The sequence below is a fragment of the Panthera pardus genome, unplaced genomic scaffold (assembly GCF_024362965.1).
Source record: "Panthera pardus isolate Hobbes unplaced genomic scaffold, ASM2436296v1 HiC_scaffold_27, whole genome shotgun sequence".
Taxonomy (NCBI): Eukaryota; Metazoa; Chordata; class Mammalia; order Carnivora; family Felidae; genus Panthera; species Panthera pardus.
Window position 1 is genome coordinate 86,069,392 of NW_026526843.1, and position 22,701 is coordinate 86,092,092.

Genomic DNA, 22,701 nt, shown 5'->3' on the forward strand with positions numbered 1-22,701 from the left:
TTCTCCAAAAAACAGAAGAGGAAGAAAAACTTCCAAATTCATTCTATGAGGCCAGCATTACCCTGAATCTAAAACCAGATAAGGACACTACAAAAAAAGAGAACTACAGGCCATTATGCCTGTTGAACATAGATGCAATGCTCCCCAACAAAAAATTAGCAAACAATGCAAGGATACATTAAAAACATTATTCACCGTGATCAAGTGGGATTTACCTCTGGGATGCAAGGGTGGTTCAATATTCACAAGTCAATCAGGGTGTTACATCATATCAATAAAATAAGGGATAAAAAACATATGATCATTTCAATAGGTGCAGAAAAAGCATTTGACAAAGTACAACATCCATTCATGCTAAAAACCCTCACCAACGTAGGATTAGAAGGAACATAACTCAATATATTAAAGGCCATAGGTGCAAAACCCACAGCTAACATCATACTCAATGGTGAAAAACAGAATGCTTCCCCAAAGGTCAGGAATAAGACAGGAATGTCCACTCTCATCCTTATTGTTTAGCATAGCACTGGAAGTCCTAGCCACAGCAATCTGACAAGATGAAGGAATAAAAGGCATCCAAATCGGTAAGGAAGAAGTAATAACTTTCACTACTTGTAGACAACATAATACTATCTAGAGAGAAGCCCAAAGACTCCACCAAAAAAACTACTAGAACTGAGAAATTTATTTAGTAAGGTTGCCAGATACAAAATCGGTATACATAAAGCCATGGCATTTTTATATGCAAATAATGAAGCAACAGAAAAATAAATTAAGAATGGGATCCTATTTGCAATTGCACCAAATACAGTAAAATACCTAGGAAAACACTTAACTAAGGAGGTGAAAGACCTGTTTCTGAAAACATTAATGGAAGATACCGAAGGCAACACAAACAAGCGGAAAGATATTCCACGCTCATAGGTTGGAAGAACAAATATGGTTAAAATGTCCTTACTACCCGAAGAAAGCTACAGATTTAATGCAATCCCTGTTAAAATACCAACATTTTTCGCAAAACTAGAACCAACAACCCTAAAATTAATATGGAACCACAGAAGACTCTGAATAGCCCAAGCAATCTTGAAAAAGCAAAGCAAAGGTGGAGGTATCCCATTTCCAGATATCAAGTTCTACTACATAGATGTAGTAATCAAAAGAGTAGGGTACTGGCACTAATATAGGCACGTAGATCAATGGAATAAAATAGAAAACCCAGAAATAAACCCATGTTTGTATGGTCAACTTTGGGGTGCCTGGGTGGCTCAGTCAGTTAAGCATCCAACTTCGGCTCAGGTCATGATCTCACAGTTCGTGAGTTTGAGCCCCGCGTTGGGCTCTGTGCTGACAGCTCAGAGCCTGGACCCTGCTTCAGATTCTGTCTCCCTCTCTCTCTGCCCCTCCCCTGCTCATGCTCTGTCTCTCTCTCAAAAATAAATAAACTTTAAAAAACATTATATGGTCAACTAATCTTTGACAAAGCAGGAAAGAATATCCAATGGGAAAAAGACATCCTCTTCAACAAATGGTGTTGGGAGAACCAGACAGCAACAGGCAAAAGAATGAAACCGGACCACTTTCTTACACCATACACAAAAATAAATTCAAAATGGGTTAAAGACCTAAATGTGAGACCCCAAAATATAAAACTCCTAGAAGGGAGCACAGGCAGTAATTTCTCCAACATCGGATGGAGTGACTTTTTTCTAAATATATCTTCTGAGGCAAGGGAATCAAAAGCAAAAATATACCATCGGGACTACATCAAAATAAGAAGCATCTGCATAGCAAAGGAAACAATCAACAAAACTAAAAGACAACCTACAGATTGGGGGAGGATATTTGCAAGTGACATACTGATAACGCGTTAGTATACAAAATATAGTCCTTTTCTGGTTGTGGCGCTATTTGGTGAGGAGCTCTTGTCTATGTTTGTAGCCATGCAGTCCAAGGGTCCTCTGCAGTCCATGCAGGTATTCAGATGCAAGAAGGTGGCCAGAGCCGTGGTGCACTGCAAATAGGGCAACGGCCTCGTCAGGGTGAACGGTTGGCCCCTGGGGATGATCCAGTCACACACACTGCAATACAGGCTACTGGATGGAACCTTTTCTGCTTCTAGGCAAGGAGAGATTTGCTGGGGTGAACATCCAAGTCCAAGTGAAGGGTGATGGTCACGAGGCCCTGATTTACGCTATCTGCTAGTCCATCTCCAAAGCCCTGGTGGCCTATTATCAGAAATATGTGGATGAGGCTTCCAAGAAAGAGATCAAAGACATCCTCATCCAGTACGACCAGACCCTGCTGGTAGCTGATCTCTGGAACTGCGAATCCAAAAAGGTTGGTGGTCCTGGTGCTCATACCAGAAATCCTACCGATCAGCGTTCACCTTTATAATAAACAATTGCCAAGGGGAAAAAATATACACAACTCATATGCCCGAAAAACGAATAATCCAATTAGAAAATGGGCAGCAGACACGAACAGGCATTTCTCCAAAGAATAAGCATAGATGTCCAACAGACATATGAAAAGATGCTCAACATCACTTATCATCAGGGAAATGTAAATTAAAACTACAATGAGATATCGTCTCATACCTGTCAGAATGGCTAAAATAAAAAATACAAGAAACAGCAAGTATTGGTAAGGATGCGGAGAAAAAGGAGCCCTCCTGCACTGTTGGAATGCAAACTGTCGCAGCCACTGTGGAAAACAGTATGGAGGTCCCCCTAAAAGTTAAAAATAGAACTACTCAGGGGTGCCTGGGTGGCTCAGTCAGTTAAGTGTCCAACTTCAGCTTCATGACCAACTACAGGTCATGATCTTGTGGTTTGTGAGTTTGAGCCCTGCATCGGACTCTGTGCTGACAGCTCGCAGCCTGGAGCCTGCTTCGGATTCTGTGTCTCCTTCTCTCTCTGCCCCTCCCTCACATGTGCTCTGTCTCTCTCTTTCAAAAATGAATAAAAAACGTTAAAAAAATTAAAACAAAATAGAACTACTCTACGATCCAGTAATCGCACTACCAGATATTTAACCGAAAAATACAAAAACACGATTTCATGCGCCCTGTATTTATAGCAGCATTATTTATAATCCCAAATTATGGAAACTTCACAAGCATCTGTCAATTGATGGATGCATAGAGAAGATGTGGTGTATGTATAGGAATATTATCCAGCCATCGAAAAGAATGAAATCTTGCCATTTGCAGCGACATGGATGGACCTACAGAGTATCGTGCTAAGCAGAATAAGCCAGTCAGGGAAAGATAAATACCATATGATTTCACTCCTATGTGGGATTTAAGAAACAAAACAAAGACAAAAAGGAGACAAACCAAAAAACGGACTCTTAACTAAAAAGAAGAAACAGACAGATACCAGACAGAGGGGAGGAGGGTGGGGCATGGGTGACATGGGTAAAGCTGATTAAGAGTTCACTTATGATTGATGAGTGTCGAGCAACGTACGGAGTTGTTGCATCACTATATTGTACCCCTGACGCCAACGTGATGCTGTATGTTAACTACACTGGACTTAAAAAAACTTACAAAAAATATGTGTATTTAAAAAACGTACAGTGGCAAAATATACGTAACATAAAATTTTGGCCATTTTTAAGGGTCTGGGGCATTAAGTGCATTCGCACTGCTGGGCAACCATCACCACCATCAATCTCTAGAACCTTTTCATCTTTGGGTGTGGTATGTTCATATCATGCTGTTTCATCCTTTCTATCTGTAAAAAGAGATTTTTAAAGCAAGAATACGTGTCAAATTTTATTAGACGCCTTTTCGCGTTTATGAAGAACATGATAAAATTTTACTGGTTTGACCTCTTAATGTAATGAGTTGTTTTAGTGAATTTCCTAATGTTGAATGATCCTCAGGTTCCTGGAATTAACCGCTCCTGGTCTGGGTGCGCTATCCTTGTAATGTGTTGTTTTCTTCTAATTAGGTTTAAGATAAAAATTAGCCTTAGTCAATTTGGCTTATGATTTTCCCCTTTTGCTCATCAGGTGCTTTTACATGGTAGAAATGACAGAGCTTGCTGGTCGATTGGATGTGGGGATTGAGGGTAAAAAAGGAATTGGATGAAACCCAGCTTTATGGCGAGCTAGGGGGGTGTGGGTACCTTTCATTGAACTGGGGAAACCTAGGGGTGGGAGGCGCAGACTGGGTTCAAATCAAGGGTGAGCCTCCAAGGGAGTGCCAGGGAGGGGCTTATTAGGATCACCTTGTGAACACGTTCATAGCTTTTTTTTTTTTTAAGTTATTTTTTTTTTACTTCAAGAGAGAGAGCACGTGTGCATGGGGGTGGGGAGAAAGAGCAGAGAGAGAGAGAGAGAGAGAGAGAGGGAGAGAGAATTCCAAGTAGGGTCCACACCATCAGCCTAGAGCCTGACGTGGGGCTCGAAGCCACGGACTGTGACATCATGACCTGAGCTGAAATCACGAGTCAGATGCTTAACCCACTGAGCCACCCAGGCGCCCCATGAGCACTTTCAATAGGCAGGCAGGCTGACGTTAAAGTAGGTTGTAAACCTTCTGTTCAACAGAGCAGGCTGTTTATTGCCTATCCCTCCCGAGACCACGTTAAGACGATAATAAAAGCATAAAATAAAAAATACATTAGCCAGTAACAGAGAGACCAGGAGCAGCCAGTCATGTGTGGTAGGGGTGAGGGAATATCTGTTCCTGAGGGATTCCAGTAAGTGTCAGGGAGAGGAAAGCAACTTGAAGGGCCTCCTAGCCTAGAATACATGCAGTGGCGGGCTACAGCCAAGGATGGAGCCCTGCCTGGAGAGCTGGGGAGACACAAGGTCAGAACAGAAGTGAAAACAGGAAGTGTTGGCTCCCCACCCCCCTCACACCTGAACGCGGGACGCCCAGCAGCCAGGCATCTACTTAGTATCTAAGCAAAAGGAACAACAATAACAACGGCAATGATAATAATTCAATGAGACATGAAAAATTGGTGGGTTGCATTCCAAATCTATTTAAGAAATGGTCTGGGGAGAAGCAGGGCAGGTGGGGGCAGGAGCGGCATTGGCTCCCAAGTGCCAGGAGGATGACTTCTAGCGTGTAAGGGTCCCCTAGACAATAGTGTTTTCACTCTAAGTGGATGAAACTCAGCCAGTCAACAAGACCTATCCAAGTACACATAGTCCTTAATCCATTTTTCTAGTGCCTTACTCTTCCGTGTGATCACAAAATTACTTAACTTAATTAATTAATTAATTAATTAAATGTCTATCTATCTTTTAATGTTTATTTACTTTTGAGAGAGAAAGAGACGGAGTGCGAGCAGGGGAGGGGCAGGGAGAGAGGGAGACACAGAATCTGAAGCAGGCTCCAGGCTCCGAGCTATCAGCACAGAGCCCGATGTGGGGCTTGAACTCGAAAGCCATGAGATCATGACCTGAGCCCAAGTCTCTTAACCAACTTGAGCCACCCAGGCGTCCCTTTACCAGATATTTGAAAAGAGCTTGCAGGGGCGCCTGGGTGGCTCCTGGCAACTTGAGCCACCCAGGTGTCCCTTTACCAGATATTTGAAAAGAGCTTGCAGGGGCGCCTGGTCGGGAGTTGGTTGAGCTCCCGACTCTTGATTTCGGCTCTGGTCACCATCCCGCGGTTGTAAGATCGAGCCCCTAGTCGGGCTCCACACAGAGTCTGGAGCTGGTGTAAGATTCTCTCTGTCTCCCTCTGCCCCTCTCCCATGCTCTCACTCTCTCTAAAAAAATATAAATAAATAAATAAATAAATATTTTGAAAAGAGCTTGCAACATGGAAAGGAAAGAAAAACCAAAACCAACCAAACCAAAACAAAACCAAAACCAAAACGAATGAAGGTACTAAAAATATGTTCTAACCACATTTGAAAGGAAGATGCGAGGGTGGTGTGTGTGTGTGTATGTGTGTGTGTGTGAATGTGAGCTAAATTCTCAACTGTCATGCTGGTTAGTGGACAGACCATGTCTTAAAATGATACATAAAGAAATAGTGGTATAAGCAGATATTTAGAGATACGGAGACAAACTTCAAAAGATAATCAAAGAGTCGAATGCAGAATAAGTAACAGTAGAGCACCAGGGGAAGGGTGAGAGAAGCCGTTCCAGAGCATTTGACGTTTTAATTGCTAACCTTGAAAAATATAACTGTCCATTCTACCAGGAAAAATGGATTTATCCAGGACTAGAGAATTACAATTAGGGAAGCGTAAGCTATGGCAAAGCCATTAGCAAGTTGGGAGAACAAAGGAGAGGAAACCTCTTTTCTAGAAGGGGCAGTTGGGAAGGGCTGTTATAAACAAAAAGTCCACTGGAGTAAACTGGAGTGGCTTTTCATTGGCTGAGTTGTGGCAGTCTCCCATTGGCTGGGCTGTTGCTGGGCAAGGAGAAATTCTTCTTTCCTCCTGCTGGGGTCGAAAAGTATAGGCTTATTCCTGCTGAGAATACAAGGTGCTTTCTTCACCTTGGGGTCTGCAATTGACCACAAGTGGCAGGGCACGAGAGTTCCCCCTTCTGGCCTCCAAACTCCATTTTAGTGAGGTTTACCCTTCATCAGTTTTTACATAATCATGTGCAAATTGCACTTCAGTAAAAGACATAAAAAGTATTTTAAGAAACAAAAGCAGGCTGTCCGTGGAATGTGTGCAAATGGAGGGGAGGAGCACCGTCCGGAACACATACGCAGAAATCAAGGATGTATGCAGAATCATCCCCAGATGATTCTGATCTGAGTCTCTCCCCTCTGCTCTCGATGCTACAGCACTGTAGCCCCAGAGCTCCAGAGAGATGCTGGTCTCTTCCCTGGGGTCATTGTGAAACAGACTCCTAACAGATACTGAACTCCCTGAAGTCAAGTTCATACCAACTGCCACGTCCTCCCAGCATAAAAGTATAAATAGTCGGAGGGCGTTGACTTAGGTTTGAGAAGGTCTCATCAGTAGGTGTTGGTGTCTATACTCCTGGCTAAATTTATAAAAATCAAGTGATCCTGGGCTCCTGGGTGGCTCGGTCGGATGGGCCCCTTAAAACAGGATTCTCACACGGAGAGTCGTGATGTGAGGCTTCTTTCCAGGAAGCAACTTTATTTGTGCCGGCTCGGCTCAGTTGGGTTCGTACCTGAGGAACTGACCCCTAACGCCATGTGGCGTAGTTTTTTTTACATATTTTCTATTTCTTTGTCTCCCATATATGGTAACACACACAAACATGCAGCCTGATTAAGTGGCCTCACGTTACAAGGTCGTGAGGGATGTTGTCACCTACACATATAGCCAGGTTGCCTTGAGGGGTTTTTTTGTTTTTGTTTTTGTTTGGTTTTCTCTCCTCAGGGAGGGGACCCTACCACAAGCTGACTCTTGATTTCGGTTCAGGTCATGGTCTCAAGATCGTAAGACTGAGCCCTGAGTCCAGCTTGGCGTTGAGTGTGGAGCCTGCTTGGGATTCTCGCTCTCCCTCTCTCTCTCTGCCCCTCCCCCACTTGCATGGGCGCATGTGCACTCGCTGGCTCTCGCACTCTCTCTCAAAATAAGTTAACATTAAAATTTTTTTTTTTTAAATCAAGAGACCCTGGAATGGGAGAGAGGAAGCAATGGGGGGAAAAACGCACAAATAAAAATTTTTAACTGTCCCTAATACTAGGTTACAGTTGCAAAGAGCTGGGACCGAAACAGGAAGGAAAGTGCTCTTTCTGGAATTTTACTTGCTGTTCCTAACCCCCAAATGCTCTTCCACAAGGTCAGGCTGTTTCCTTGTTTATTTGGGCCTCAGCTTAAATGTCATTTCGTTCATTCATCCAGCATACTGGTTAGTGAGAAGCTTGAGGAGCTGGGTGGCTCTAGCTGGCTGAAAAACTTAGGAGACACCACAACGCCCCTACTCGCAAGGACTAGTTTGAGAGAAATTGCAAATAAGATAAATCAGCCCAGGTTGGGTTGCCCGGGAAGCTGGCTGAGATGTATCAAAGGCGAAGCTAAGCCCGAGGTGAAATTAACATCGGCTCCCCATTCACAAACTTTAGGCAGGGGAACCCATCTGCTGTCATTTCCGTTTCAGCCTGACTTACCGGGGGGTCGGTGTGTTTTATAGAATGAAAAGAGGAAATGCCGAGACGGTCTCTGATTGGAAAGTGTTCTATTATGGTGGGATTTGGGGAAGCGGGGAGACTTTCTAATAGATCCCCAGGTATGTTTGGCAGTCCCTGGTTAGAGCCGTCTGGGACTGTTTCAAAAGAGGAAGAATTGCTCGATGTTAAGGGCAAAAGACCTTTCTACGGCTTGCTGTTTCCTGGAACAAGTGGGGGTCCATGGAGGGATTTTTGCAAGGACACTGTCATAATGGTGTTTATCGGAGGTACTGACGGAAGGGAGGTGGCTACCATGCCAGGCAGTCTCTCGAATGAAGGTTAGAAGGCAGACTGTTCATTAGGAGAGCCCTTGCCATCAATAACCTGTGAGAGGTTGGGTGAGCAAGTAGGCATGGGCAGAGGAAGAAGATGAGCTAACATGAGGCCCGTTAAAGACCTCAGGCAACCCTCTGGGGCTCTGTAGAGCTAGAATCTTCCTTCAGAGGTGTCTTGAGGGGAAAGAGAAGACCGGCTTTCTATCCTCCAGCAATCATCAGTCCTTGGAAGTGACCAGATCAAGTTGCGCCTTATTTATCTACTTGTTTTTTTCACTGTTTTAATTCTTCTGGTGTTACCTCTTTATCTGCAAATGTGGAACAGGTTTTGCGTACTACTCTGAGTAAGACAGGCTGTGATTGGAAAAGCTGTGGGGTTTTTTTTAATGTTTATTTATTTATTTTTGAGACAGAGAGAGTGGGGCAGAGAGAGAGGGAGAGAGAATCTCAAGCAGCTGTCAGCTTGGAGCCCAACTTGGGGCTCGATCCCACATGCCATGGGATCGTGACCTGAGCCGAAATCAAGAGTGAGATGCTCAACTGACTGAGCCACCCAGGCACCCCTGGAAAGTTTCGAGCAAGGAAGTGCCTTAATCTTGCAGGGACATGCTCTTACACAGTTTGCAAGGATCACTTTGGCCGCAGTGTAGACAATTACCTGTAGGAGTGCAAGGATAGAAATAGGAGACTGTTGAAAAACTAGCTCAGGGGCACCTGGGTGGCTCAGTCGGTTAAGCGACAGACTTCAGCTCAGGTCATGATCTCACGGTTTGTGAATTCGAGCCCTGCGTCCGGCTCTGCACTGACAGCTCAGAGCCTGGAGCCCATTTCAGATTCTGTGTCTCCCTCTCTCTCTGCCTCTCCCCTGCTCACGCTCTGTCTCTCTTTCCTTCAAAAATAAATAAACATTTAAAAAATTAAAAAAAAAAAACTAGCCCAAAGGATGGGGCACCTGGGTTGGTTAAGCCTCCGACTCTTGATTTTGGCTCAGGTCATGATCTCATGGTTCTGAGATCGAGTTCTGCATTGGGCTCTGCACGGACAGCGTGGAGCCTGCTTGGGATTCTTGGGATTGGCCCTTCTCTTGAAATGTATCCAGAATCACTTGTCTCCTTATTACCTTCTCTGCTCCCACCCTGATTTATGCCCATCATTGTTTCCTTTGGGCTGGTTATTTTTTAAATGTTTATTTATTTATTTTGAGAGAGAAAGAGAGAGAGGGAATGAGCAGGGGAGGGGCAGAGAGAGAGAGGGAGACAGAGAAGTAGGCTCTGTGCTGACAGCAGACAGCCCAACGTGGGGCTCTAACTCACCAATCCCGAGATCATGACCTGAGCAGAAGTCAGACGCTTAACCAACTGAGCCACCCAGGCGCCCTTTGTTTTTCTTTTAATATATCTTACCATGTTTCCATCCTATGTGATTATACCTCCTATGGTTATTCATATATTTGGCAAGTGGGAGTTCTAGTAAGTTGTTTTGATTCTTTCTTTTGATGCTTTCCCAGCAGTCTTTGATAGCTTCCTCACTTTCTAATATGACAGGATATTCCAAGCATCTCTTGTATATTTCCTACCTCAAAAGTGAAATTGACCATTTCTTCAAGACGTCTGTTCTTTTTTACTGTGAAATGGGCATTCAGTGCTACTGGATTGGTCATTGTTTCCAGGCCTCTTCAATGTCAGAGCTTGGAAATAGATTTTTTTTTTCTATAAAGATAAAATACATTATGAGCTCATACATAGTACTTCTAATTTAAATTCAGAACTGCAGGGTTTTACTTAACGTCTTTCAACCTGTATTCAACCTGTACCTCTATTTATTATCTCATACCCAAAATTTTGGTTCCCAATTTCACCAACATATTATATGAAACTGTCTCAGAATATCAACACCAACACTATTATTAACATGATTGCTGAAAGGAGTTAAGATGTTTTTGGATTTCCTTTTGCCTTTAGAGTATAACCCATTAGGAGTATACAGACAAATTACTGTATTTAAAAGTAACTTGAAATAATTATTCTCTGTGTGGTTTTTCTGCCAATTTGGTAGACAATTTGGTTCATTTGTTTCATGTAATTTTGGGGTTTTCAGGATTGGGTTTTGAACATTTCATTGCGTTTTCTAATTTTTGTAAAATAGGTGGTTTCAAAATCAAATATACACGACGATGTATTCAGAGAGGTCTAGCTTCGACCCTTGTCCCTCCCACCCTGTTACCTTTGTTTCCCATTTGGTAATATTTTAAAAAATGTTTTTGTTTATCCTTCTGTTAAAAAATGTAAACAAATGCCTGTTGGGAGATAATTCTCCGTGGTTCTCTCAGGCTCTGCACATCTTGTGAACAGAGTCACTGATGGCTTTTATTCTGGACTGTCTTTTCAAGGGTGTTTATAAGAGCTAATAGCCTTGGAAGACAGAGATAGATCTTCCTTCGGAACATAGGGCAGGATTACAGCCAGCTATAAAGTATACAGGTTCCCTAAATTCAAGGTTCCTTTCCCGTCATGTAACCCTCTTCACGTTACCCTTTAGGAATTGGAGCTTGGGAACCTGGCTCAAATGCCAATACCCTGATTAATGCTATTCCCGTGAGTAATACATTCTTGTGTCTTTTCTTTGCGATCAGAGTTTTGAGCCAAGAAGTGCCTTGATTTTACAGGGACATGGCCTTCCACTCTTAAAAAGGATCACTCCGATTGCAATGTAGACAATCGCCTACCTGTAGGGATGAAAGGATGGAAATAAGAGGTTGTTGCAAAACTAGTCCAAAGGAAACAAAGATGGGCACGGCCCAGGGTGGGGGCAGAAAAGGTAACGAGGAGAGGATGAAGTCTGGAGACATTTGACCCTCCTGAATTTCAGATATTAGAAGTGTTAAAGTCAAACCACAAAAACATGTTTTAAAAGTTGTTTTAAGTTTGTTTATCAGTTTGTTCAATAGGTCTGAAATAGCATCAAAAGAGATGCATTCAGAAATCTTCTTTCCAACCTTGTTCCACAGTCATCCAATCCCCTCTACAAAGGCCATCAGAGGTACAAGTTAGTCAAACTGTCAAAAGAAATGGAACTACCAAGACACAAGATTCGTGTATCTTCTACCAGAATCCATGAAACTATGGCAAGCTAACTTGTTAGACTGCAAGCAGGATAAAATACAAAATCTTGACAACACGCGTACCTGTTTGTATTCTACCCTACCCATTTCTGAGACAAATGTTAGTGTCCTATACATATTTTGCTCATTTAAGGATAAACTACAGAAAATCTTTAAAATCAAGGAACTGGATGGGATCCAGGTGGTGAACGGAGACCAGAAAGAAGTCCAAGGATGAGCTCTGGGGCATTCTAACGTTTGGAGGTTGGAAAGATGAAAGAAAACCATTGCACGAGACTGAGAAGAAGCAGCTAGTAAGATAGAAAGGGAATCAGAAAGAGGGATGGCCCAGGGGTGCCTGGGTGGCTCAGTTGGTTGAGCATCCGACTTCGGCTCAGGTCACGATCTCACGGCTCGTGAGGTCGAGCCCCACGTCGGGCTCTGTGTTGACAGCTCAGAGCCTGGAGCCTGCTTCGGATTCTGTGTCCCCCTCTCTTTGCCCCAACCCACTCACATTCTGTCTCTGTCTCCCTCAAAAATAAATAAACATTTAAAAAAAAAAAAGAAAAAGAAAGAGGGATGGCCCAGAGACCGGAGTCTTTTTTGGCCAACGATCCTGAAGAACTCTAAAGTAGCACTCCACCTCCCACTGTAGCATTTGTACCTATCTGAAATGGTTTATTTAACTTCCACATCAGATCATTTATCCTATGAGATCACAGCCTTGTCTAAAAGGGTTACCGCTGCATCCTCAGCAACTAAGTCAGGCCTGAGTGTCTTTTCTGAAGCCCGGGGAAGGACAAAATGTGTGTGCGCACGTGTGTGCCTGTGTATGTGGGTGTTTTAAAATTGAAAAGACAAAGGGTAATCCAAGTAAGTATAGACACCCACATGCCTGGGGAAATATCAGAACGGATTATGAACCAATCGGTTTTCCAGCATTTAAGGGAGCAGAAATCAGTGTGCGGCTAGCAGCACGATCGCATGGGGAGCCAGTGTGCCAGACTGATTCTGTTTTCTGCTGAGTTCTATGTCATGCGGCTCCTTGGGGAGGGAGTAGATGTAATCTACTCAGACTTCATTAAGGCTTACGTGTCCTCCAGCATGCTTTATCTAATCAACAACCTAGACTGGTAAGGTCTATATCTACTGTGTCCAAGAAGACTTTTTTGCTTGCCAACAGCGTAGCCGGGACCCAATCTTATTTATTACTACCCTTTAGAGCTAGGAGCCGCCTGGGGAGAGAGCGAGGTAAAAAACGATGGGCTTCTATGGAAAAGGGAAGCACACAAAGCCAAGGGGAGGAAAGGTATCATAATACCTTGGCCCAGATATTATTTATCATTTATGCACAGGAAAACATTGAGTTCTCCCCATATGGTACTTGACAGGTACAAGGGATGACCTTGGCCTAGCTGCAGGGCTTTGATAGCAGAGCTGATCTGGTTTAATAAATGAATACACTTTCTGAGCAAGGGATGTGTGGTTTTTTTTTTTAACTTATAGTACCTTTGAAAGTTCTTTTATTTTTTTCTGATGAAATATAATTAACATCTAAAAGGAAAAAATTACACGAAAAGGCAGAGAATAGTAAGAGGCAATATAGCATAGTGTCTAAAACAGCCAGGAACTTTGGTGCTAGACGATACCAGATTCAAATTCAGGCTCTGTTACTTCATAGAACCATACGATCCTTATCTTGCTTGAGCCTCAGGTTCTGCAACAATAAAATGGGGCTAAAAACACTTAATTTGTAGGGTTTTTGTAGAGATCAAAGAATCTTAGGGTGTGGTGGGGTTTTTTTTGTTTGTTTGTTTGTCTTTTCACTTCAGATTACATGAGAGACTGGATAGTCCAGTAAAACTTTCCATAATAAGGCATCTAGAAATACTGGATAAAATACAGGCTCCCTAGAAAGTAAAGGAAATCCCCAGAAGTCGAAAAGGAACAGAAAACAGAAACCAAAGTGATGGCAAGCCCAAACGCCACACATAGTTGCCATTATTAGGAACCCAGAACTGTGGTTTTTAATGCCTGCATAGAGACACAAGATAGAGGCCTTGGGCCCACACCATGAGGGTATTAGAACCACAAATTCCCATGAAGTCAGGACCCACTAAGAACTCTAACATCGTGAAATGACAGGCCAGAAAAGCAATCCACTTTCAGCAAGGGGAGAAAATGAGTCTAATCTGTCTCAATTTCCCTTCTAGGTAGGGAAAAATATTTCCCCTGAAAATTTATAACTATAAGCCTGTCTTCAGACGTGCTTAGAATTCAAGTTGATATCACATGAAAAGTCTAAGGGATTTAATTTAAAATGGTCCTGGGTTCATGACACCCTGCGGTGATTGATAGAAGAACTATGGAAATTGTCTCTGGAGGAATCTGGCCCTCAAACCAGATTCCTCGGGATTTCCACCAAGTTCATCCATGTAGAAGCCAGTATACAACGAGAAAACAGTTGAAGAGGGGCGCCTGGGTGACTCGGTCGCTTGAGCGTCCGACTTCGGCTCAGGTCGTGATCTCACCGTCCGTGAGTTCGAGGCCCGCGTCGGGCTCTGTGCTGACCGCTCGGGGCCTGGAGTCTGTTTCGGATTCTGTGTCTCCCTCTCTCTCTGCCCCTCTCCCGCTCATGCTCTGTCTCTCTCTCAAAAATGAATAAAGATTTAAAAAATAATAATAATAATAAAACAGTTGAAGAAACAAGGCTGTGTAGAGTCAGGCAGAAACAAAAAACAACAGAACTGAAACTTCTTGAATTTCAGATATTAGGTGTGTCAAATTCAGACTATAAAATTAGTATGTGTAAAAAGTTGCTGTCAGTGTAATTCCATCAAGTTATGCAATAGGTCTGAAATGGCACCAAAAGACAGAAACGTATGGGCAGAAAATAGGAGAGGACAAGAGATGTGGAGGATTTGATGAGGTAATTGAATATACATTTAAATGAATATTCTGAAGGAGAGAACAGAGAAAGCAAGGGAAAAGTCGTTTTCAAATCCATAATGGTGGAGAATTTTCCAGAAGTGTTGAAACACGCGAAACTTCCGGTTGAAGAATTACAATGAGCTCTGAGAGCACTGATGAAGCATGTATTCTTAGATGTGCGATAGTAAAACCGAAGAACACCAAAGACAAGGAGAAAAAGTTTTAAAGCAATGCGCAAGAAAAATAAAGGACGGCTGAAAAATGGAAAGCAAGAAAATTGGCAACAGATTTAATCAACAGCAAAAATAAAACCAGAAAATAGTGGCTTATACCTTTAAAGTGGGTAAACAAGGGGTGCCTGTGTGGTACAGTTTGTTAAGTGTCCAACTCCTGATTTCAGCTCAGGCCCTGATCTCAGGGTCATGAGATCGAGCCCTGCATTGGGATACATGCTGAGTGTGAGGTCTGCTTAAGAGTCTTTCTCTCTCTCTCTCTCTTTCTGGCCCTCCCTCCCTTGCTCTTGCATGCACCTGCTCTCTCTCTCTCTCTCTCTCTCTCTGGCCCTCCCTCCCTTGCTCTTGCATGCACCTGCTCTCTCTCTCTCTCTCTCTCAAAAAATAAAATAAAATAATAAATATATTTAGAATATATTTTTAAATTATAAAAAGCAAGCAGCCCAGCCATCTGTATACTATGATTCCATTGTCGTAAGCAAACACACATATGCGTGTAAATTAAAATCATATAGAAGAATGCACAAGAATCTCTTAACCGTGCTTATATCTTGGTCTGGAATCACAGGGTAGAGACTAAATGGAGGAATTTGACTTTGAAATGTATACTCCTCAAGTATTTTTCTCCTTCTCCTTTTTATTTTTAAAATTTTTATTTTAGACACACACAGAGAGAGAGAGCATGAGTGGGTGAGAGGAGCAGAGGGAGAAAGAGAGGATCTCAAGCAAGCTCCACACTCAGCACAGACCCTGACGCGGGGCTCAATCCCATGACCCTGGGGCCGTGACCTGAGCCGAAATCAAGAGTCAGACGCTCAACTGACTGAGCCACCCCGGTGCCCCTCTTCTTCTTCTTTTCCTAATTAAGACAACGTTTTTAGAGAATTATCTCTCAAGAGCAAAGGGAAAGTAAAGATATTTCCAGATAAAGAAGGACTCAGAGTTCGCTACCATACGTTCTTTGGAAAGAAAGACCCTATAATGAAGGTCCAAAATATAAAAATGAATGATAAATAGATGGGTAAAAATGAAGGGAGGAATCTAAATGCGTATTGACTCTGTGAAAAATAATAATAATGTTCAGTTTGGGTCACAAAATTTAAAATAGAACAAAATAATTTAAAAATTGATAATACGCAGGACAGGAGATGGCTTATGGACTTAGAATGTTCTAAATTCCTTGTATTGTCAGGAGAAAGAAAGAGATATTGAATAATATTAGACTTTAAGTTAAGTATGCATGTATGCCAACATTTGAGTTTTTGCATAACTATAGAAATAATAGGGGGGCGCCTAGGTGGCTCAGGGGGTCCGACTTCGGCTCAGGTCATGATCTCACGGTTTGCTTGTTCGAGCCCCACGCCGGGTTCTGTGCTGACAGCTCAGTGCCTGGAGCCTCCTTCGGATTCTGTGTCTCCCTCTCTCTCTGCCCCTCCCCCGCTTGCTCTCTGTCTCTGTCTCTCTCAAAAGTAAATAAAAACATTAAAAAATAAAAAAAGAAATAATAGAAATAGGACGCATAATTACAGAAGAGGAAAAATAAATTTTAAAAACTTAACCCTAAATAAGACGGGAAAAGAGACAAAAATAGAGTGAGAAAAACAGAAGGCATAAATAAGATGGCAGAAATTATTGCGGATGCATCAGTAAATATAAATGGGCTACATTTGTTAATTGAGTGTCAGAATAAAAAAAATAAAATCCAGGTTTGTGCGATGTGCCGACATTACACAATGCTTCAGAAAGATTGAAAAGAATAGGTCAGGAAAGATATTTGGGTAGCAAACACTAACTAAAATAAGTGTATGATTATATTAAATATCAGGCAAAAATAGATTTTATGATGTGACAGAGATAGCTAGCTATCCATTTGAAACCTCTACCTTTTGGGGCGCCTGGGCGGCTCAGCCGGTTAAGCATCCGACTTTGGCTCAGGTCATGATTTCATGGCTCACGAGTTTAAGCGCCTCGTCGGGCTCTGTGTTGTGTCTCCCTCTCTCTCTTCCCCTCCCCTGCTCGTGCTCTGTCTCTCTGTCTCTCTCTCTCAAAAACAAACAAACATTAAAAAAATAATAAAAAATCTATCTCTTCCTTTTATATGGAGTTATAGCTGGGAGTGGCTGAACCATCCGTGGTTAAATTTCCAAGTCCTCCTTTCACCTATGAGTTGATGAGCGGAGTTGATGCTTGCTAAGCACGGGTCTCTGCGTATACTGGCATAAAATTTACATGCAAATTTCCTTGTTTTTGTTATTATAAACAGAATTTACCCTGAATCTCACCACCCAGGAAAGAAGTGTTATTGTACTTCTTATTAGGTGCCCCTACACACATTACTGTGTAAGCATAAAACAAAGTTGGGATCTCATCGTATACACAGACTTGTCCAGATTCCTCATTCAACTCTATGTTCTTACTTCTCCTCCATGTTGTCAAGTACTCCCCTTAAGCATGACTTTCAAACTTGCCACAGAAGTCTGTAACTCAGCACAGGACGCCGGGAAGCCCTTAATAAATGTTGGCAGTAAATGAAGAGAAGGAGCGTGAGGACGATACGGAAGGAAATGGCGTATGTCGCGCCCTTCACCCACGCACTCTTCTGGCACTCATGGTAATGAATAGCCCTCCCTATATCTTTGTCTAATATCTCGGATCATTTCCTAAGGATAAATTGCTAGAGGTAGACTTATGGGGTCCAAGAATGCAAGTCTGTTTAAGATTCTTGATGCAGATCGTCAAATTGATGTCCAACGAGATCGCACCGGTTTATAATCCTGGCAACTGCCTTGTACAATGGGGATCATTAATCCCATGTGACAAATCAGATAACCGAGGCTCAGAGAAGATGAAGAAACTTGTTTCAAGGCACTACTAAGGCTGGACTTCGAATCCAACTACAAAGTTATTATTCCATTTCATTTCTGACTTTTTGGGGGGCTTCGTTTCCCTCCCGCCCCCAAAATGTACGTCAAAGCTCCAGAACTGCTGGCTTGGATTCTTTAAAAATGTCCGTGTCATAAAAGAGCAAAAAACCAAACAAGGAAAAACAACTAGGAATGCTTCCAGATAAAAGGAGACTAACGAGATATGTAGTGTGTGACCCTTTATTAGAAACCAAATTTTTAGGGGCGCCTGGGTGGCTCAGTCCATTAAGTCACTGGCTGTTGGTTTTGGCTCAGGTCATGATCTCACAGTTGGGAAATCGAGCTCCACATCAGGCGCTGTGCTGACAGCTTGGAGCCTGCTTGGGATTCTCTCTCTCCCTCTCTCTCTCCCCCTCCCTCCCCACCCCACACACATGCACTCTTTCTCTCAAAATAAATAATTTTACTTAAAAAAAAAACTGAATTAAAAAAAATCTATAAAGGACATTTTGGGGTAAGTTGGGGCAATTTTAAAATAGACTAAATATTAGACAAGAGTATTATACCAATGTTAAATTTTGCCATGTGACAATCATAATGTGGTTCTATAGGAGAATATCCTTAATCTTTTTATTTATTTATTAGTTTATTTTTTATTTATGAGAGAGAAGGAGAAACCATAAGCAGAGGAGGGGCAGAGAGAGAGGGAGAATCCCAAGCAGGCTCCACACTGTCAGCGCAGAGTCTGACTTGGGGCTTGATCCCACCAACTGTGACATCACAACCTGAGCCGAAATCAAGAGTCAGACGCTTAATCCACTGAGCCACCCAGGCGCCCCAAGAATGTCCTTATTTTTTAAAAATGCACATTGAAATACTAGAATTGAAATGTCATGTGTGCAACGAACTCTCAAATGGTTCGGAAAAAGAAAGAAAGAGAACAAGAAATGGGGAAAAAAGAAAGAAAGAAAAAACATACAGTGAGAGGAGCGGAGGGAGAAAATAAATGTGCTACGTTTGGTGAATCTTGGTGAAGAGTATATGGGAGTTAATTTTACCATTCTCGAAACTTTCCTGAAGGTTTGAAATTTTACAAGATAATACGCTGCTGATAAAAACGGAATACCAAAACATGGCATTGGTACTAGGTCTGTAAAATGATTTCTGGGGTGCCTGAGTGACTCACTCAGTTAAGTGACCGACTTCAGCTCAGGACATGATCTCGCGGTCCGTGAGTTCGAGCCCCGCATCAGGCTCTGTACTGACAGCTCAGAGCCTGGAGCCTGCTTCCGATTCTGGGTCTCCCTCTCTCTCTGCCTCTCCTCTGCTTGTGCTCTGTCTCTTTCTCTCTCTCAAAAATAAATAAACATTAAAAAAAAAAAAAAAGACTTCTAAGGCCATAAAGACTTTGCACAGGTTTCCTTTCTTTAAAGTATTTGAAAAAAAAAATGCTTTAGACTCAAGGGGCTGTAAAGAATTTCCCCCACGGAGTTGATTTTTAGGCTGTTGAATAATTGCTGCTGATTTCGTTTGCACGAAAGGGACCACAGGTCCCTACATTTTGTAGTTTAGTCCTGTGATTATTGTTGTCTTGGTGATTAGCAATCTCTTACATAATCAGACCTAGATTTTGTGTGTCTTCTGTCTCCATCCCAGGAGGCAATTACAACGCGTCCCTCAGGGGATCATGGGTGTGCGCACGAGGCAGTGAGAAAGGATAGCATTTTTTCCCTATATCTTCACTCTTTTTCTTTTTATTGGCTAGCTGCATCTGTCATAAATAGGCTGAGGGAAAATTAAAGTCTTAAGGTGTCCTGTATTTTTCTGACGCACAGTCCTTTTCAACCTAAAACACATTATCTAAACTGTGCACATTCATTGGCAACAATTGAGAGACAGGCTTGGTAATAGAAAATTCTATTCACAACTGTATAAATGTATATATCGTGTTTGCCTTTTTGAGGGAGACACTATTGTAAAATATACTATTGAAAGAAGACCTATTTAGAAATGAAATGGCATTGCCTTTCCTCTTATCTAAATAGGCAGAGTTTAATTTCCCAGCGCTAACGTCATATTTCTGCAATGGTAAAACGGTAGTGGGAAAAGAGAGTTGAGTCACCCTAGTCTCTTAATGAAAAGTTTGGGATAAGCTAGTTTCTGGGGAGCTGGCAGTTATGTGTCCATGAATGCGTCTTGTGTCTAGGTCAGTAGCCCTTGAAATTGGGGTGTAGACAGCTTGGCTAATGGGTACATTTTAATCCTGTTTGCCTGTTTCCGTCACTCCGGGTGAGGAGTGACTCACTTCCTTGAGGAAGCCCAAATCTAGCAACATCCCCTTGCATGATATTTGTTGGTGAGAAAAACAAGGAGGACATCGATAAGGAATTAACATTAACTTGGGGTGAGATATTTGTGAACAAATTTAACCAAAAGGCTTACACAGTTTAAATTTTCTTTTTTAATGCTTATTTATTTTTGAGACAGAGAGAGACAGAGCATGAACAGGGGAGAGTCAGAGAGAGGGAGACACAGAATCCGAAACAGGCTCCAGGCTCCGAGCTGTCGGCACAGGGCCTGACGCGGGGCTTGAACTCACGGACCACGTGATCATGACCTGAGCCGAAGTCCGACGCTTAACCGACTGAGCCACCCAGGCGCCCCAAGGCTTACACAGTTTAATTGAGTTGTGTTAACATTTGCCTGCTTCGGGGCAGGGTATATAATTGGAGTCTCAGAATTGTCACAGCTGGAATATGTTTTTAATGTTTACTTATTCTATTTCATTTGAACTTTTTACTTTGAAATAATTTAAACTTACAGGTGAGTTTCGTTTAGAAATAGTATGTAGATCTCAGATTCTCAGGTATGTCCTTTACCCAAATTTACCAGTTGTTAACATTTTACCAAACTTGCTTTATCAGTTTCTCTCTCTTCCTCTCTCTTTGGGTCTCTCTCTATATATAATACATAGTTATAATTCGTTATAACTGCATATAAATATATAAATATATTTATATTAAATATAAGTATATAAAATATAGAATAAATATATATTTAAAAGAATTATAATTAATTATATATAATATATATTATTGTTCTTCTATATATATTTTATTGTTGTTGTTATTATTATTAGTTTTCTAACCCATTTGAGAGTAAACTGCACACCTTATGTCCTTTTAGCCCCTAAATATTTCAGTGTGCATTTCTTTTTTATTTTACTTTATTTTTAATGTTTATTTATTTTTGAGAGAGAGAGAGAGAGAGACAGAGCGTGAGTGGGGGAGGAACAGAGTGAGTGGGAGACACAGAATCTGAAGCAGGCTCCAGGCTCTGAGCTGTCAGCATAGAGCCCCGAGCAGGGCTTGAACTCACAGACCGCAAGATCGCAACTTGAGCTGAAGTTGGACGCTCAACCGACTGAGCCACCCAGGCGCCCCTCAACGTGCATTTCTTAAAAACAGGGACATTCTCTTTCACAACCATAGTAAAATGACCAAATTCAGAAAATGGAACATACGCAAATTTTGCCAGTTGTCCCAATAACGTCCTTTATACCAAATTTCCTCCCACCTTTGATCCAGAATCCAATTCAGGACCATATTACCCAGTTAGCAGTCATATCCTCTTTAACGTTTTAAAATCCTGGACAATGTCTCTATTTTTCTTTGTCTTTCGTGATACTGACGTTTTAAATATGGTACAGGCCAGTCGTTTAGTAGGTATACAAACCTCAATTTAGGTTTGTATATTTCTTGACACTTGGATTTGGGTTGGGCATATTTGCCAGAAATATCAGAGAAGTGGGTGTTACATTTTTCTCAGTGCATGAGATCGGGAGGTCAGTTTGTTGCACTGTTGATGATGCTAACTTGAATTACTTGACGAATAAAGTAGCCTCCATGCTTCTCCACAGTAAAAGTACTATTTTTCCTTTAAAACACGATGTTTTGGGGGCCCCTGGGTGGCTCAGGCAGTTGAGCATCAACTCTTGATTTCCACTCAGGTCATGATCCCAGGGTCGTGGGATCGAGCCGCCCCCATCAGGCTCCTCGCTGAGTCTGGAGCCTGCGTAAGATTCTGTCTCTGTCTCTCCCTCGGCCTCGCTCACCCCACTCTTGCTCTTTCTCTCTAAAATAAATAAATAAATGAATAAATAAAATAAGATGTTTTTGAGGCTGCTCCTTCCGTATTTCACACTGGCTAAAGGTAGTAGCAGAGACTGAAAGTAGTACAAAGTCACAAATCTGGTACAAAAACAATAAAGGTAACTCTATTATTCCAAATAAAATTTGGAAATCTGATCACAGGTTTGGCTGTTGCACACAATCTTAATAAGACTTTTCGTTCATTCACACTAAATTGTATTATATGATTATTTGTCTGAACACTTTAAGTAAGCAACGTATTTAATGTGTTCCAACTTTGTGCCCAGCCTTGTTCTCATTGGGTACGCTTTGAGTTGCAGATAATATAAATGTAGGTCTATTTCAACGGCACCTATATGTTCTATGCTTGTTCTAACATGGCCCACGGGCTAACAGACATTTGTATTTTTCAATAAACATTTAAACAAAGCAACTGAATGCACCTTTCTTAACGTCTACCCAAGAAATCTTAAAAGCCAAAGCAAACGTGAGTTTCACCATAATGCCGACACATGGCGCGTCTTAAAAACTACACAGAGCTGAGGAATATGCTTCTATCTATCAGTGCTGAACAAATTGGTATTCCCCAGATGACCTCACGCACATCAGGCAATCATCCAATGATGATAAGCAATTATTAGTAATAACAAAAACAGCTCCGTGGCTCAGGGTGTCCACAGCCCACGTTGCACATCATTAGGGTGTCCCTGATGTATTTCCTTGTGTTTTTGTTTTTTTTTCTCTGACTACATCAAAGCCTGGAGCAGAGTATAGTGATTTAAAAAGATAGACACAGTCAATGTATTGATCCCTGAAATGGGCTGCCTGCAGGTCTGTGGTTGCTTTCTCATTTCTGGGAACCCTCTTAACAACTCTGTCTCTTAATTTCTGCCTGGCTTGAACTGCATTTCAACAGGCTCTAACTTTGCCGGAATGGAGAGTAGGAACACTGCCACCTTGGATAATGAGATCGGAATCTTAAGCTTCTCTGTGTTTCCGGACGTCCTAGCAATATG

General features: G+C 42.1%; 1 pseudogene; it reads left to right on the top strand.

Annotated features, from left to right (window-relative positions):
* The first annotated feature begins 1,940 nt into the window (after positions 1-1,940).
* On the top strand, positions 1,941-2,348 carry LOC109248118 (40S ribosomal protein S16-like; annotated as a pseudogene).
* Positions 2,349-22,701: the final 20,353 nt, after the last annotated feature.